This window comes from Choloepus didactylus (genome assembly GCF_015220235.1).
Source record: "Choloepus didactylus isolate mChoDid1 chromosome 25 unlocalized genomic scaffold, mChoDid1.pri SUPER_25_unloc2, whole genome shotgun sequence".
NCBI lineage: Eukaryota > Metazoa > Chordata > Mammalia > Pilosa > Megalonychidae > Choloepus > Choloepus didactylus.
This window is the reverse complement of record NW_023637607.1, coordinates 7,730,099-7,746,435: the sequence shown is the minus strand read 5'-3', so window position 1 is coordinate 7,746,435 and position 16,337 is coordinate 7,730,099.

The window sequence follows — 16,337 nt, the reverse complement described above, 5'->3', positions numbered from 1 at the left end:
GCAAATACTCAGTATTATGCCTAATTACTCACTATAAAAACATTTGCTACCTTAAGCTGTGCTGGTGTACAGGTACTAGTACTAAAAGATGGAGTGCTTCCACCAGGAAACACAATGTTTCTATTGAACTCATAGTTAAGATTTCCACATGTCCACTTCAGGCTCCTCATGACTCTGAATCAAGAGTCAAACAAGGGAATTACTGTACTATCTGGGGTGCTTGATCCTGGCTATCAAGAGGAAACAGGACTGTAATACAACTACAGAATGTAGGTAAATAGTTTGCCTGGAATACAGGAGATCCCATGGTGTGTCTCTAAGTACTGTGATTAAAGTCAATGGAAAACTGCAGCATCCCAACCAGACGGGATTATTAATGGCCCAGTGACTTCAGGAACGAAGGTTTGTGTCACCTCACTAGGCAAAGATCACAGCCAGCTGAGGTGCTTGCTGAATGTAAAGGAGATATGAAATGGATAGTTAAAGTAGGTAGTTATAAATATGAGCTAAGATCATGTGACCAGTTACAGAAATGAGATCTGTCATTGTTTTGAATATTTGTTCCATGGTTTTCTATGATTATATATGTATTTATGCATAAAGCACATCTTTGTTTTCTTCCCTATCTTATTTCCTTTTCATACGACATAAGTTGTATTAGCTTCATGTCATAGTACTTAAGCTGTAGGATATTATGTTAAAGAGTGAATAGTACCCATGAATTTGCATCTTACTCTGGGGAGAGTTAGTGCATGTCCATTTGTATGGAGGATAGTTGAATATAGTTAGGTGGAAATATGGTTATTACGGTTTTTACTTAGAGATTACATACACTTGAAGGAGAAGGTCATGGGTTCTTAGTTGACAAGGTGTGGATTGTGATGATTAAATTCATGTGCCAACTTGGCCAGATTATAGTGTCCAAATGTTTGGTCAAGCTAGCACTGGCCTGATTGTTACTGTGAGATATATCATGGACTTTAATAATCAGGAAGTTGTTTGCATATATGGCTGATTACATCTACAATAGACTGAGGAGATTACCTTCATCAATGAGAGAAGATTCATTAAATCAGTTGAAGACTTTAAAACGAGAAGTGATGATTTTAGCAGTCAGAAAAGAGAATTTCCATCTCTATTTCAGCCAGCCAGCTTCTTCTCAAGAATTCATATTTTCACTAATTCTGTGAAGGTGTTTTCACCTGATATTGGCAATTAGTCTAAGCAATCTAGACCTTAACTTTCCCAGTGGAATGTTGGAAAGGGACTTCCTTTTCTTTCCATCATTTCCACTCCAAATGGCTATTTCTTTTACTGGTAGGATTCATGTCAATATAGTAAAACTAAAGCTTGAATAACATGGAAAACTTAAATATTTTACAGAATATTATTTGTAGAAGATTATGTGACCTCAAGAGTGACTCAAAATTCCAATGACATGGCACATGAAAAATAAAAATATCTGTATTAAATAACAAGTAAAATCTATACTCCAAACAGTGTTATCTAAGGGATAATAAAGGAAATTATGGTTTCTGGCACAGGTAATTCTTTGACTCTTAATTTGTTTAACTATAAGACTATCTACAAATATGTTTAATTTTTTCTAACTTCCATTTGTTTTCCTGTTTTTTACCTCTTAAATATTAAGTCTATGTCTAGGTGTGAAGATTTTTATTCACTTTCACAGTAATAACTAATTATTTTAATTATTTAAATTACTTTAATTATTACATAGATCATAGTTATTTAGTTGGTATTTCACTAAATTCACAGTCAACAATATATAAACAAGCATACTACATTGAATAAAAATAATTTCTTGAATTTTGTATAGTAATTCTTACCTTTCCTACCAGACTGTTTAAGGGAATAGAAAAACTTAAGTCTCATTTAATATGAAAGGATCTAATAGAATACAGTGTAGTAAGTTAACCAGTTGATCTGATTGTTTTGGAAATGATAGGAGTTGAACCAATGAGCCATAGCTTATGGACTGACACCTTCCCCAACACAGGTATATGGGCTTCTGTATTCTATCCCATTGTCATTCCAATGCTAAATCAAATGATGTATAGTTTGAGGAACAAAGGGTGAAAACAGCTTCCCTGAGAGTCATACACAGAACACTATTTTTCAGAGTATTCTATGCATGTAACAATTGAAACAAACCTGGATGGCCATAGCATTCAATTGCTCCAGCAATTGGGAAAATATTACACTAACATCAAACAGGATGACACAAAGTAATCACTTTCAGTCATTAAATTTCAGAGATGAATTATCTTTTTATTTTTTTGATTGAACACTGACACAGTGTATTTGAAGGTCATATAGACTTATGGAAGTAATGAGACATCTGAGTAGTGCCTGGAATTTATGACATAAAAATGATATATGATAATGCATCACACAGTAACCTGTGTAAATAGTTAACTGATGCTTGATATAGCTTGACATTCTGTTCTCTTAGGTTTTAATAAATTAAGAGTAGAATATTAAGAAATAAAGATGTGAGGACTTCTAAATTAAAGGAAGACAATAAATGGTTGCTGATAGCCTTACAGTAAAGCAGGAAACAGTGTTGAACTAATAATAGTATATATAAGCCCCATTGAAAAGTTAGGTGAGGTGCAAGCTCCAATGGGGCTATTGAGTAGTTTGGCTAACGTGGGGTCATTTTGCTATGATATTTAAAATTTTGATCATTTACCTGTGATTAGACATGCTATTGTCTTGGGGTTACCAAAAAAAAGTGTTTTGTTTCAGTAGAGTATATTTTCCACTTAAAACAACAGAGACCAGTATTTGAATAACTATAGTATGACTCTCTAACTACAAAGACAATAAATGAGTGTGTGTGTGTGTGTGTGTGTGTGTGTGTGTGTTTTCATGTGTAGATAAATGAAGCACTAGCTCAACAACAGTTCCTGAAACAATTTGGAAGTACATAGAGAGATTCTCATGTCTCTAAATCAAGCTATAAATGTTAATAATGATCTAACATATTAATAAGAATTGATTTTCCCTTGAAGAGAGAATTGCACGGCTGAAAAAATATTCTTTAATGAAAACCTAGATGAGTGTACTCTCCCAGTCATTGTTTTCACATGACCATTAGAAATGTTGTCTGTCAGTACTGTCTCAACTGTACATGAATCACTGAGAACAAATCCAAGGAATGAGCTGGGCCATTACATCTTCTTGACCAAAAGGGGGATGTGAAAGGAAATGAAATAAGCTTCAGTGGTAGAGAGATTCCAAAAGGAGCTGAGAGGTCACTCTGGTGGGCACTCTTACGCACACTTTAGACAACCCTTTTTAGGTTCTAAAGAATTGGGGTAGCTAGCAGTAAATACCTGAAACTATCAAACTACAACCCAGAACCCATGAATCTTGAAGATAATTGTATAAAAATGTAGCATGTGAGGGGTGACAATGTGATTAGGAAAGCCATATGAACCACACTTCCTTTTCTCTAGTTTATGGATGGATGAATAGAAAAATGGGGGAAGAAAAAAAAAAGGCACCCAGTGTTCTTTTTTACATTAATTGTTCTTTTTCACTTTAATTTTTATTCTTATTATTTTTGTGTGTGTGGTAATGAAAATGTCAAAAATTAATTTTGGTGATGAATGCACAACTATATAATGGTACTGTAAACAATTGAATGTAGGCTTTGTTTTGCATGACTGTAAGGTATGTGGATGCATTTCAATAAAAATGAATTATTAAAAAGCATTTGAAATATATTTTAAAAAGAATCAAAAATAAATTTAATGAAGCTCTTTTAAATAAGATTTTTTCATGTGTGTGTGCTTGTGTGTGTGTGTGTGTGTGTCTGTCCAAGAAGACTGTACTCTTTTTGAGAGAGGAGTCTGCTTTTTCATATTTGTGTTCTTCACAGCCTCTAGCACATGTATCAGATAAAAACTATACAAGTAAGTATTGATCACAGAATAGCAAATATATATCTGTGCATTTATAGGTACATGAGTTTAGTCACACATGCTATGCAATACTAATTTTCTTTTGTTTCTGTTTACTTGGGAAAGCACAGTGATAATTCATCATGTTTTATATTTATTTGGTGTGTGGACAGTCTTGCAAGGGCTTCTATTCAAAATATGCTAATTTAATCAAACATTCTCTTTATAGAATTATTTTCCAAATATTTCCTATGTATGCATTAAATAAGGTATAGTACTTTACAGACATATTCCTTCTCAAATGATATATTTTTTATAGAATAGAGAAATAAGTATAAACAGAATTGTATTTTTTTATGTTATGTAAATAGTGGGAGTCAACTACTTAGGAGGTTCTCTTATATCATATATCAAAAACAAACCTAGAGGGAGAGTGTGCTGGTTTGGATATATTATGTCCCCCCAAACACCATTATCTTTGATGCAGTCTTGTGTGGGCAGGAAAAGTATTGGTGTTGATTGGGTTGGAGAATTTTGATTGGATGTTTCCATGGAGATGTGATCACTCAACTGTGGCTGAGATCTTTCATTGGAAAATTTATATGAAGGTGTGGCCCCACCCATTCAGCATGGGCCTTGATTACTTTAATGGGGCACTATATAAGCTCAAACTGAAGAAGCAAGCTTGCTACAGCCAAGAGGGACACTTTGGAGAATGCACAGGAGCTGAGAGAGGAGCTGCAGATGAGAGACAGTTTGAAGATGGCCTTTGAAAGCAGACACTTGCTCCAGAGAAGCTAAGAGAGAAAAAATGCCCCAAGAGCAACAAAGAGTGACATTTTTGAGGAACTTCAGCCTAGAAGGGAACATCCTGGGAGAAAGCCATTTTGAAACCAGAACTCAGGAGCAGATGCCAGCCACATGCCTTCTAAGCTAACACAGGTTTTCAGGACACCATTGGCCATCCTCCAGTGAAGGTACCCAATTGTTGATAACTTACCTTGGACACTATATGGCATTAAGACTATAACCAAATAAACCCCCTTTATAAAAGCAGTCTGTTTCTGGTGTTTTGCATTCCAGCAGAATTAGCAAACTGGAACAGAGAAGATGGCAGATTAGGAGATTCAGGGCAAAAAAAAACTCCATGAAAAACACTAGATAAAAGACAGAAAGTATTCCAGAATACTGGTTCCAGTGCTGCACTGACTGGACAATGTTTGCTAAATTGACAAGGACTGTGCACTTGGTGAAACTGAGAATCTGCATTCAGAAACAAGTGAGTGAGGCTGCTATGGAGCCAGCAGTCATGCCATGGCCAGGAAAAAACAGGGGTTGGCATTTGGAGAGTGATTAGTTTAAAACCCCCAAAAGTGGCTGTGGATCTGGTAGCAAGAGCCATGCAATCGAGCATGGGGGACTGCCTTCCCCACCCCCAGGCATCTGCCTCAGTATCTGTCATGGATGATAGCCTTTTGCACCACCACAGCTAATTGTCCCAGAGCTAGGAAGGCTGAGGTCCATGGAAAGGGGGAAATTACCATGCCCCATACAGCCATCTTTTCAGGGGGCTGGGAATGCCCCTGCATGTCACCACAGCTCAGAGCTATGCCACAAAGTCAAGTGTGTCAGGAAGTGCCATCCAAACCCCAGGCACCCACCTCCATATCTGGCATGGATAATAGCCTTTCACATACCCACAGTTAATTGTTCTGGAGCTAGGAAGGCAGAGGTCTGCTGAAGGGTGAATTTATCATGCCCCATTCAGCCATCCTCTCAGTGGGCTGGGTAAGCCCCTGTGAGGTGCAGCTGCACAGAGCTTCCCTTGGAGACTGCACTCCCCAGTGACCTTGCACTGTCTTCCCCCCATGGAGGCCTTTGGAGGTTGGACTGGCACAGAAGTCCCAGTGGTTCTACACCAATAGCAGGGAAATGTGGGCCCATTGCAGAGACAGACTGTGGGGAGACTGAGTGGAAGGTTTGGACTCCTGCAACAGCTTTAAGTTTCCAGGAATGCCTGGGAGATTGGATTCTTAAAGCTGCCCTCCCTAACCACTACACAACCCCCAAATTCAGGGCTGTCAGCACCAACTATACACAGAAATTTTATGCACTGATTGCCCCCCCACAAGATTCAGACCCCCACTCATCACATAGAAAAAGTTGGGAAGAACTTGCTTGAGGGTAATAGGTGGCTTGTGGGTGCCATCTTCTGGTAACTCAGAGAAAGTGCACACCACAAATCTGTAGCTCTGACAAATTAGAGCTAGTTGTTCAAATAAATCTGCCTATCCTAAAAGAACCCTATCAAGATAAGTAAATGCTAAGAGGCCAAAAACAACATAAAATTTTAAAGCCCATGAAGAAACCAGATTGTATGGATAACCCAAAACCAAACACCCAAATCAAAAGATCAGAGAAGACACAGTACTAGGAGCAATTAATCAAAGAACTAATAAGAAATAATGAGATCATGGCACAGGATATGAAGGACATGAAGACCCTAGGAGAACATAAAGAAGAATTTGCAAGACTAAATAAAAAAAATAGATGATCTTATGGAAATAAAAGAAACTATTAATCAAATTAAAAAGATTCTGGATACAAACAGTACTAGAGTAGAGGAAACTAAGGAGGGAATCAGTGAGCTGGAAGAGGCCAGAATGGACAGTGCAAATACAAAAGAAAGAATGGGAAAAGATGAAAAAATTGAAATAGACCTCAGGTATGTGGTGGACAACATAAAGTGCACAAATTTAGGAATCATTGGTGTTCCAGAAGGGGAAGAGACGGGAAAAGGTCTTGGATGAGTATTCAAAGAAATTGTAGGGGAAAACTCCCCATACCTTCTAAACAACATAAATGCACAAATCATAGATGCACAATGAACTCCACAGAGAATAAATCCAAATAAACTCACTCTGAGACATATTCTGATCAGATTGTCAAATGCTGAATAGAAGGAGCAAGTTCTGAAAGCAGCAAGAGAGGAGCAATTCATCACATACGAGGGAAAAAGCATAAGACTAAGCAGTGACTACTCAGTGGCTGCCATGGAGATGAGAAGACAATGGTATGACATTTAAAATTCTGAAAGAGAAAAACTGCCAGTCAAGAATTTTTTACCCTTCAAAGCTCTCCACAAAATTTGAGAGAGAGCTTAAATTTTTCATAGACAAAAAAAATGTTGAGGGAATTTATTAACAGGAGACCTGCCTTAATTGAGATACTAAAGGGAACCCTACCACCAGAGAAACAAAGAAAGGACAGAGAGGTATGGAGAAATGTTCACAACTAAAGAGATTGAGTAAGGATATGTTAAAGGAAATTAAGAGAAAGAGGGAAAAAATATCTGACAAACATAAACCAAAGGATAAGATGGCTGCATCAAGAAATGTCTCCACAGTAATAAAATTGAATGTGAATGGATTAAACTCCCCAATTAAAATATATAGACTGGCAGAATGGATTAAAAAACATGAGCCATCAGTATGTTGCTTACAAGAGACTCATCTTAGACACAGGGACACAAAGAAATTCAAAGTGAAAGGAAGGAAAAAATATTTCATGTAAACTGCAGCCAAAAGAAAGCAGGAGTAGCAATATTAATCTCAGATAAAATAGACTTTAAATGCAAGGATCTTATGAGAGAAAAAGAAGGCCATTACATATGAATAAAAGGAACAATTCAGCAAGAAGAAACAACAATCATAAATGTTTATGCACCCAAAACAAGTGCCCCAAAATACATAAGACAAACATTAGCAAAACTAAAGGCAGCAATAGTTGTGCAATAATTGTGGGAGACTTCAATACATCACTCACTCCTATTGATACCTCAGTCAGACAGAGGACCAGTAAGGAAATTGAAAACCTAAACAATCTAATAACTGAATTTGAATTAACAGATATATATAGAACATTGCATCCCAAATCACCAAAATACAGATACTTCTGTAGTGTTCATGGAACTTACTCCAGAATTGATCATATGCTGGGCCATAAAACAAGCCTCAATAAATTTAAAAAGATTGAAATTATTCAAAGCACACTCTCTGTACACAGTGGAATACAATTACAAGTCAATAACCATTAGAGACATAGAAAATTCACAAATATCTGGGGTTAAACACTGCAGTCTTAAACAATCAGTGGATTAAAGAAGAAATAGGAAGATAAATTAATAAATATATAGAAACAAATGAAAATGAGATCACCACATTTCAAAACTTATGAGATACACCAAAGGTGGTATTGAGGGGGAAATTTATAGCACTAAGTGCATACATTAAAGAGGAAGAAAAAGCTAATATCAAAGAACTAATAGAGCAACTGAAGAAGCTAGAAATTGAACAGCAAACTAATCCTAAACCAAGTAGAAGAAAAGAAATAGCAAGTAGTAAAGCAGAAATAAATGATATAGAGAACAAAAAAAAAAAAAAAAAAAAAAAAAAGCAGAGTGGGGGAGAGAGAGAGAGAAAGAGAGAGAGAGAGAGAATAAATGATACCAAAAGTTGGTTATTTGTGAAAATCAACAAGATTGACATGCCCCTAGCTAACCTGACAAAATGAAAAAGAGAGAAGACCCAAATAAACCAAATAATGAGTGAGAGAGGTGACATTACTGTGGATCCTGAAGAAATTTTAAAAATTGTAAGAGGATATATGAATAACTGTGTACCAACAAATTAGATAATATAGATGAAATGGACAATTTCCTGAAAACACATGAACAACCTAGAGTGACCAGAGAAGAAACTGAAGCCTTCAACCAACAAACCACAAGCAAAGAAATCCAATCAGTCATCAAAAAGCTTCCCACAAATAAATGCCCAGGTCCAGATGGTTTCACAGGGGAATTCTACCAAACATTCCAAAAATAAATGACACCAATCTTGCATAAACTCTTTCAAAATATTGAAGAAAATTGAGCACTACCTAACACATTTTATGAAGCTAACACTACTCCAATATCAAAAGAAGGTAAAGATGCTACAAGAAAGGAAAACTACAGGCCAATATCTGTAATGAATATAGATGCAAAAATTCTGGACAAAATGCTTGCAAATCAAATCCAAAGACACATTAAAAAAATCATATACCATGCCCAAGTGGGATTAATTCCAAGCAGGCAAGGATGGTTCTACACAAGAAAATCAATGTATTACAACACATTAAGAAATCAAAACGGAAAAATCAAATGATCATCTCAATAGATGCTGAAAAAGCATTTGACAAAATCCAGCAACGTTTTTGATAAAAAACACTTTAAAACATGGGAATTGAAGGAAACTTCCTTAGTAGGATAAAGGGCATATATGAAAAAACCCACAGCCAGCACTGTACTCAATGACAAGATGCAGAAAGCCTCCCCTCTAAGATCAGGAATGAAACAAGGATGCCTGCTGTCACCACTGTTATTCAACATTGTGTTAGAAGTGCTAGCTGGGGCAATCTGGCAAGACAAAGAAATAAAAGGCATCAAAATTGGAAAGAAAGAAGTAAAACTATCATTATTTGCAGGCAATATGATCTTATATCTGGAAAACCCTGAGAAATTGGTAACACAGCTACTCAAGCTAATAAACAAATTTAGCAAAATAGCAGGATATCAGTAATGCTCCTATATACTAGAAATGACTGAACTGAAGAGACACTCAAGGAAAAGCTATCATTTTCAATAGCACTAAAAAAAGGAAGTACCTAGGAATAAACATAAAGATGTAAAGGCCTATACATAGAAAACTACATAACTTTATTAAAAGAAATAGAAAGGGAACTAAAAAGATGGAAAACCATTCCTTGTTCATGGATAGAAAGGCTAAATGTCATTAAGATGTTAATTCTATCCAAACTCATCAACAGATTCAATGAAATCCCTATCAAAATTCCAACAACCTACTTTGCAAACTTGGAAAAGCTAGTTATCAAATTTATCTTGAAGGCAAAGATGCCTCAACTTTCTAAAATCATTCATAAAAAATGACACTTATTATAAAGCCACTGTATTCAAAATAGCATGGTACTGGCACAAAGATAGACATACTGATCAATGGAATCAAATTAAGAATTTGTAGATGAACCCCCCAGATCTATGGTAAACTGATTTTTGGTAAGGACCCCAAAAACCACTGAACTGGGACATAGTCTTTTCAACAAATGGGGCTGGGAGAGTTGGATATCCACATCCAAAAGAATAAAAGAGAACCCCTACCTCACACACTACATAAAAATTAACTCAAAATGGATTAAAGTCCTGAATATAAGAGACAGTACCATAAAACTCCTAGAAGATAATGTAGGGAAACCTCTTCAGGACCTTGTATTAGGAGATCACTTCCTAGACCTTACATCCAAAGCACAAGCAACAAAAGAAAAAAATAGATAAATAGGAACTCCTCAAACTTAAAAGCTTCTGTACCTCAAAGGAATTTGTCAAAAAGATGAAGAGACAACCAACTCAATGGGAAAAAATATATTTGGAAACCATATATCTGACAAAAGACTGATACCTTGCATATTTAAAGAAATCCTAAAACTCAATGACAATAGTACAGACAGCCCAATTATAAAATGAGCAAAAGATATGAAAAAAAAAAAAACAAAACACAGTTCTCTGAAGAGGAAATAAAAATAGCCAAAAAACACATGAAAAAAAGTTCAGCTTCACTAGCTATTAGGGAGATGCAAATTAAGACAACAATGAGATATCATCTCACACGAATTAGAATGGCTGCCATTAAACAAACAGGAAACTACAAATGCTGAAGAGGATGTGGAGAAATTGGAACTATTATTCATTGTTGGTTGGGCTGTATAATGGTACAGACATTCTGGAATATAGTCTGGTATTTCCTTAGGAAAACTAGATATAGAGTTACACTTTGATCCAGCAATTGCACTTGTTGGCATATACCCAGAAGTTCTGAAAGCAGTGACATGAACAGATATCTGCATGCCAATGTTCATAGCAGCAATATTCACAACTGCCAAGAGATGGAAACAATCCAAATGTCCTTCAACAGATGAGTGGATAAACAAAATGTGGTTTATACACATGATGGAATGCTATGAGGTAGTAGGAAGGAATGAGGTTATGAAACATATGACAACATGGATGAACTCTGAAGACTGAATGCTGAGCAAAATAAACCAGGCACAAAAAGAGAAATATTATATGTTACCACTAATGTGAACATTGAAAAATGTTCCTGATAGGTGTGCTGGAACTCAAGAAAATCACTATTGTATTACCAGCTGAGGAAATGAATGCCAGACCAGCCTTTTTTTGTTTGTTTGTTTTTAATTTAGGATTCACTGGATATGTGATGTAGTTTCCCAGATTTTAAAAATATTATTCTGTTGTCATATAAAGAATCTTACATTTCCCCCTTTAATCATATATAATAGAGATTTAAGTGATTTTAACTGTATTCACAATATTGTGCTAACATAATGATCATCCATAATTCCAAGGAGGAACCCTTTGCAATTCATTTTGAAATAGTAAAAGATACAATGTGCAACAAGAGTACAAGAAAAAGAAAGAAACAGGAAATGATGATCCATCCAGAGAATGACATAAAAATCCAGAGGACACAAACAAACAACACGAGAATGTGGAAATATTGAACAAAGCCCTTAAAAAATGGTCTTAAAAATGCTCAAGGAGATAAAGGAAATACAGAGAATGAACTAAGCAATATCTGGAAAACAATGAATGAGCAATATGGAAGCATTATTAAAGAGATAGACATTCTAAAAGCACACAAAACAGAACTCCAGGAATTGAAGACAACAGTAACTGAAATGTGAAATGCATAGAATAGCAGATTGGAGCTGGCAGAAGAAAAATTCAGTGAACTTGAAGACAAGACACTTGAAATGAGTCAGGCTGAGGAGCAGAAAGATAAAAGAATTATTAAAAGTGAAAATAGCCTAAGAAACAACTGGGACATCATGAAGAGCACCAATATATGACTTATGGAAGTCCCAGAAGGAGAAGAAAGAGAGAAAGGGGCTGGAGGATTGTCAAAGGAATAATGAGAGAGAAAGTCAGAAACTTAGCAAAAAATGTGACTATGCACATCCAAGAGGCCCAGAGAACATCAAACAGGATAAACATGAAGAAAAATACAACTCATCATATATTAATCATACTAATGAATGCAAATCACAGGAAGACGTTTCTGAAAGCTGCAAGACAAAAGCAGTGTGTTACAAACAAGGGAGTCCCAACTAGGTTGAATGCCATTTTCTCAGCAGAAACCATGGAAGCAAGAATGCAGTGGGTTGAAATATATAAAGCATTCAGGCAAAACAACTGCCAGCCAGGAATTTTATATCCAGTGAGACATTCTTTCAAAAAAAGGGAGAGATTTAGAAATTCTCAGATAAACAAAACAGAAGGAGATCATCACTACTAGATCTACCGTACAAACAGTGCTAAAGGGAGTTCCTCAGACTGAAAGGAAAAGGAGCTAAACTATGGTCCAAAGCAGCATAGAAAAATAAAGACCTGCAGTATAGGTAATCATTTGGGTAATTATAAATGCCAGAAATATTGTAGCTTATGGTTTGGCATATGACTCCATCTCCTTACTTCCTAGAAATGCTAAAATGTGTACGTGTAAGAAATAATCATAAATCTATATTTTGGGACATGCAATATACAAAGGTATAAGTGGTGACAAGTACAACTAAAAATGGTGCAGGACAGAAGAGTATATGTACATGCTACTGAGGTTAAGTTAGTATCAAAACAATATGCTCATTATCTTTCTTAGGATGTTAAATTTTAACCCCATGGTAACACAAGGAAAATAGCTGAAAAATATAACCAGATAAACAAATGAAGGCCCTCAGTATAGTACAATACAAAAAATCAAATATATTTAAAAGTAGGTATTAATGGAAATAAGGGATGAGAAACAGAAGACTTACAAAGGCTAAATACCAAAATGGCAGAAGAAAGCCCTGCATTATTAGCAGTGACTTCAATTATAAATAGATTAAATTCTCCAGTAAAAGGCAGAGATGTGAGTAGTAACCAAAAGAGAGTTGGGGTAGCTATACTAATATCAGATAGAACACACTTTATGTCAAAAGCAGTTATGACAGAAAAAGATGGTCATTATATACTGATAAAGGGGGGCAATTCAACAGTAAAGTCTGAGAATTGTAAATACACATGCACTTATCAGCAGAGCCCCAATATATATGATGCAAGTGCTGACAGATATGAGGGAAGAAATTGATGGTTCAACATGAATAGTAGGAGATTTTGATACACCACTGTCAATAATGACAGGAATATCTAGTCAGAAGATCAAAAAGTGGGCCAGTTTGAATCTATTATGGCCCCCACAAAAGTCATGTTCTTTAATGCAGTCTTGTGGGGGCATACTTATTAGTCTTTTGATTAAGGTGGAAACTTGATTATATCCATGGACATGTGATTTACCCAATTGTGGGTGAGAACATTGATTAAATTGTTTCCATGAAGTTGTGGACCCCACCCATTCAGGGTGAGTCTTGATTAGTCCACTGGAATATTTAAGAGAGTGCAAGAACTGACACAGATGCTGACACTTGGAGATGCTTGGAGATTCAGACAGAAGGATGTTTGGAGATACTAAGCTGAGAGATGAGGCCTAGAGTTTGCCACAGAGAAGGTGAGAGGGGACCCCCAGATTCAGAGAGAGAAACACCCCAGAGAAAGAAGCAAGGGCACACAGGAGTTGAGAGAGAGTATCAAATAAAGAAGTCCAGAGACCTTTTGGAGAAAGCCATTTTGCAACACAACCTGGGACCAAAGGACCAGCAGATGACAGTCATGTGCCTTCCCAGCTGACAAGGTGTCCTGGATGTCATCGACTTTTCTTCATTGAAGGTATCCTCTTGTTGAGTTGCCTTAGTATGGACACTTTTATGGCCTTAGAAATGTAAATTTGTAAACTAATAAATCACCTTTATAAAAGGCAATTCACTTCTGGTATTTTGCATAATGCCAACTTTAGCAAACCAGAACAATAAGCAAATACAGGACTTGACTGATACTCTAAAACAACTAGACATATCAAACATATATAGAACACTTCACCCAACAAAATCAAAATACACATTCTTCTTGACTACAACACAAAGATCATTCTCCAGGATAGATCATGGGCCACAAAATGAGTCTGAATAAATTCAAATGTTTTGAAATCATATACTGTATCTTCTCTGAACAAAAGAATGAAGATAGAATTCAATAACAGAGTGAGAAATGGAAAATTAAAAAAATATTAGAAGTGAAATTAGGAAGTATATTGAGATGAATAAAAATTAAAATACAACATACCAAAATTATGGGATACAGCAAAGTCAGTTTTAAGAGGGAAAGTATAGCTCTACGTGCATACATTATAAAAGAAGGATTTCAAATCAGAGAGCTAACCTCAAAATTGGACATAGTAGGAAAAGAAGAGGAAACTAATCCCACAATGAGCAGAAGGAAAGAAATAACAAACATTACAGTGGAGAAAAATGAAACAGAATACAAAAGAAAAAATAATAGAGAGAATAAAAAGAACCAAATATATTTCTTTGAAAAGATCAATACAATTGACAAACCTCTTACTAGACAGAGAAAAAAAAAGAGAGAAGACATAAATTACTAAAATCTGAAATGTAAAGTGGACATTTCTACTGACCCTGCTGGATTGGAAAGACTATAAGATGATACTATGAATAACTGTATACTGATAAAATGGATAACCTAGATGAAATGGATAGATTCATAGAAACACACAAACTAACTGCAATGACTCAAGAAGAAATAGAAGTTCTCAACAAACTAATTACTAGTAAAGAGATTGGATCAGTTGTTGAAACTTCCTAACAAATAAAAGCCCAGGACCAGATGAATTCACAGAGGAATGCTACCAGACATTCTAAGAAGACTTATTTCCAATTCTACTCAAACTTTTCAAAAAATTAAAGAGGGATGCTCCCTAATTCATTTATGAGGGCAAAATCACCCTTATACAAAAGTCAGAAAAAGTTACCAAAAGAAAGGAAATGTACAGTCCAAAATCTCTCATCAAAATTGATGCAAATATCCTCAAAAAAATACTAGCAAACTAATCCATGAACATATGAAAAGAATTATACACCATGATCAATTTGCTTTATTCCTGGTAAGCATGGTTGGTTCACCATGAGAAAATCAATTAATGTAACATAAAGTTAACACAATGAGAGAAAATAACCACATGATCATTTCAATTGTTGCAGAAAAGGCATCTGATGAAATCCAGCATGAGTTTTTGATAAAAAAAAAATTATTAGAACAATAGAAACAGAAGGAAACTTTCTCAATGCAATAAAGGGTATATATGAAAAGCCCACAGCTAACATTCTACTGAATGGTGAAAGACTGAAAACTTTCCCTCTAAGATCAGGAACAGGACCACTGTCACCAGACTTATCCAACATTGTACTGGAAGATCTTGCCAGACCACTTAGATAAGAAAAAGTAAACAAACAAACAAACAAAAAACATCCATATTGGAAAGAAAGAAACTTTCTGTAATTGCAGATAATACTATCCTATATACAGAAAATCCTGATAAATCCAAAACAATAAATGAATTCAGCAAAGCAGGTGGGTACAAGAGCAACCACAAAATCAGTAGTGTTTTTATACATAAGCAATAAAAATATCAGAAAAATGTATCAAGAAAAAAATACATTCAAAATAGCAACTAAAGGAATCAAATATCTAGCAATAAATCTAACCAACGATGTAAAGGACCTGTAAACAGAAAACTACAAAACATTGCTAAAAGAAACATTGCTAAAAGAAATCAAAGAAGACCTAAATAAATGGAAGGGCATTCTGTGTTCATAGAGTAGAAGAATAAATATCAACATGACAATCTTACCCAAAGAAATTTATAGATTCAACTAAATTCCAATCAAAATTCCAAAAACCTTTTTTGGCACAAATAGAAAAACCAATTTTATGAAGTTTGTCTAGAACGATAAGGAGTGTGAAATACCTAAAGTCATGTTGAAAAAGAAAAATGAAGTTGGACTCACACTTTCTGATCTTGAAACTTATTACAAAGCCACAGTAATCAAAACAACATGGTACTGGTGCAAGGGAAAATATATAGACCAATGGAATGAAATTGAGAGCTCAGAAATCAACCCTCACATTTATGACAAACTGATGTTTGACAAGGTGGCAAAGACCACTCAATTGGGAAAAAAAAATAGTCTCTTCAAAAAATGGTGCTGAGAAAACAGGATCTGCATTTGCAAAAAAAAAAATAAAATAAAATAAAAAAGAAGTAGGGCACTTATCTAAGACTATATTCTAAAATCCACCCAAATGGATCAAAGACCTGCTATAAGAGC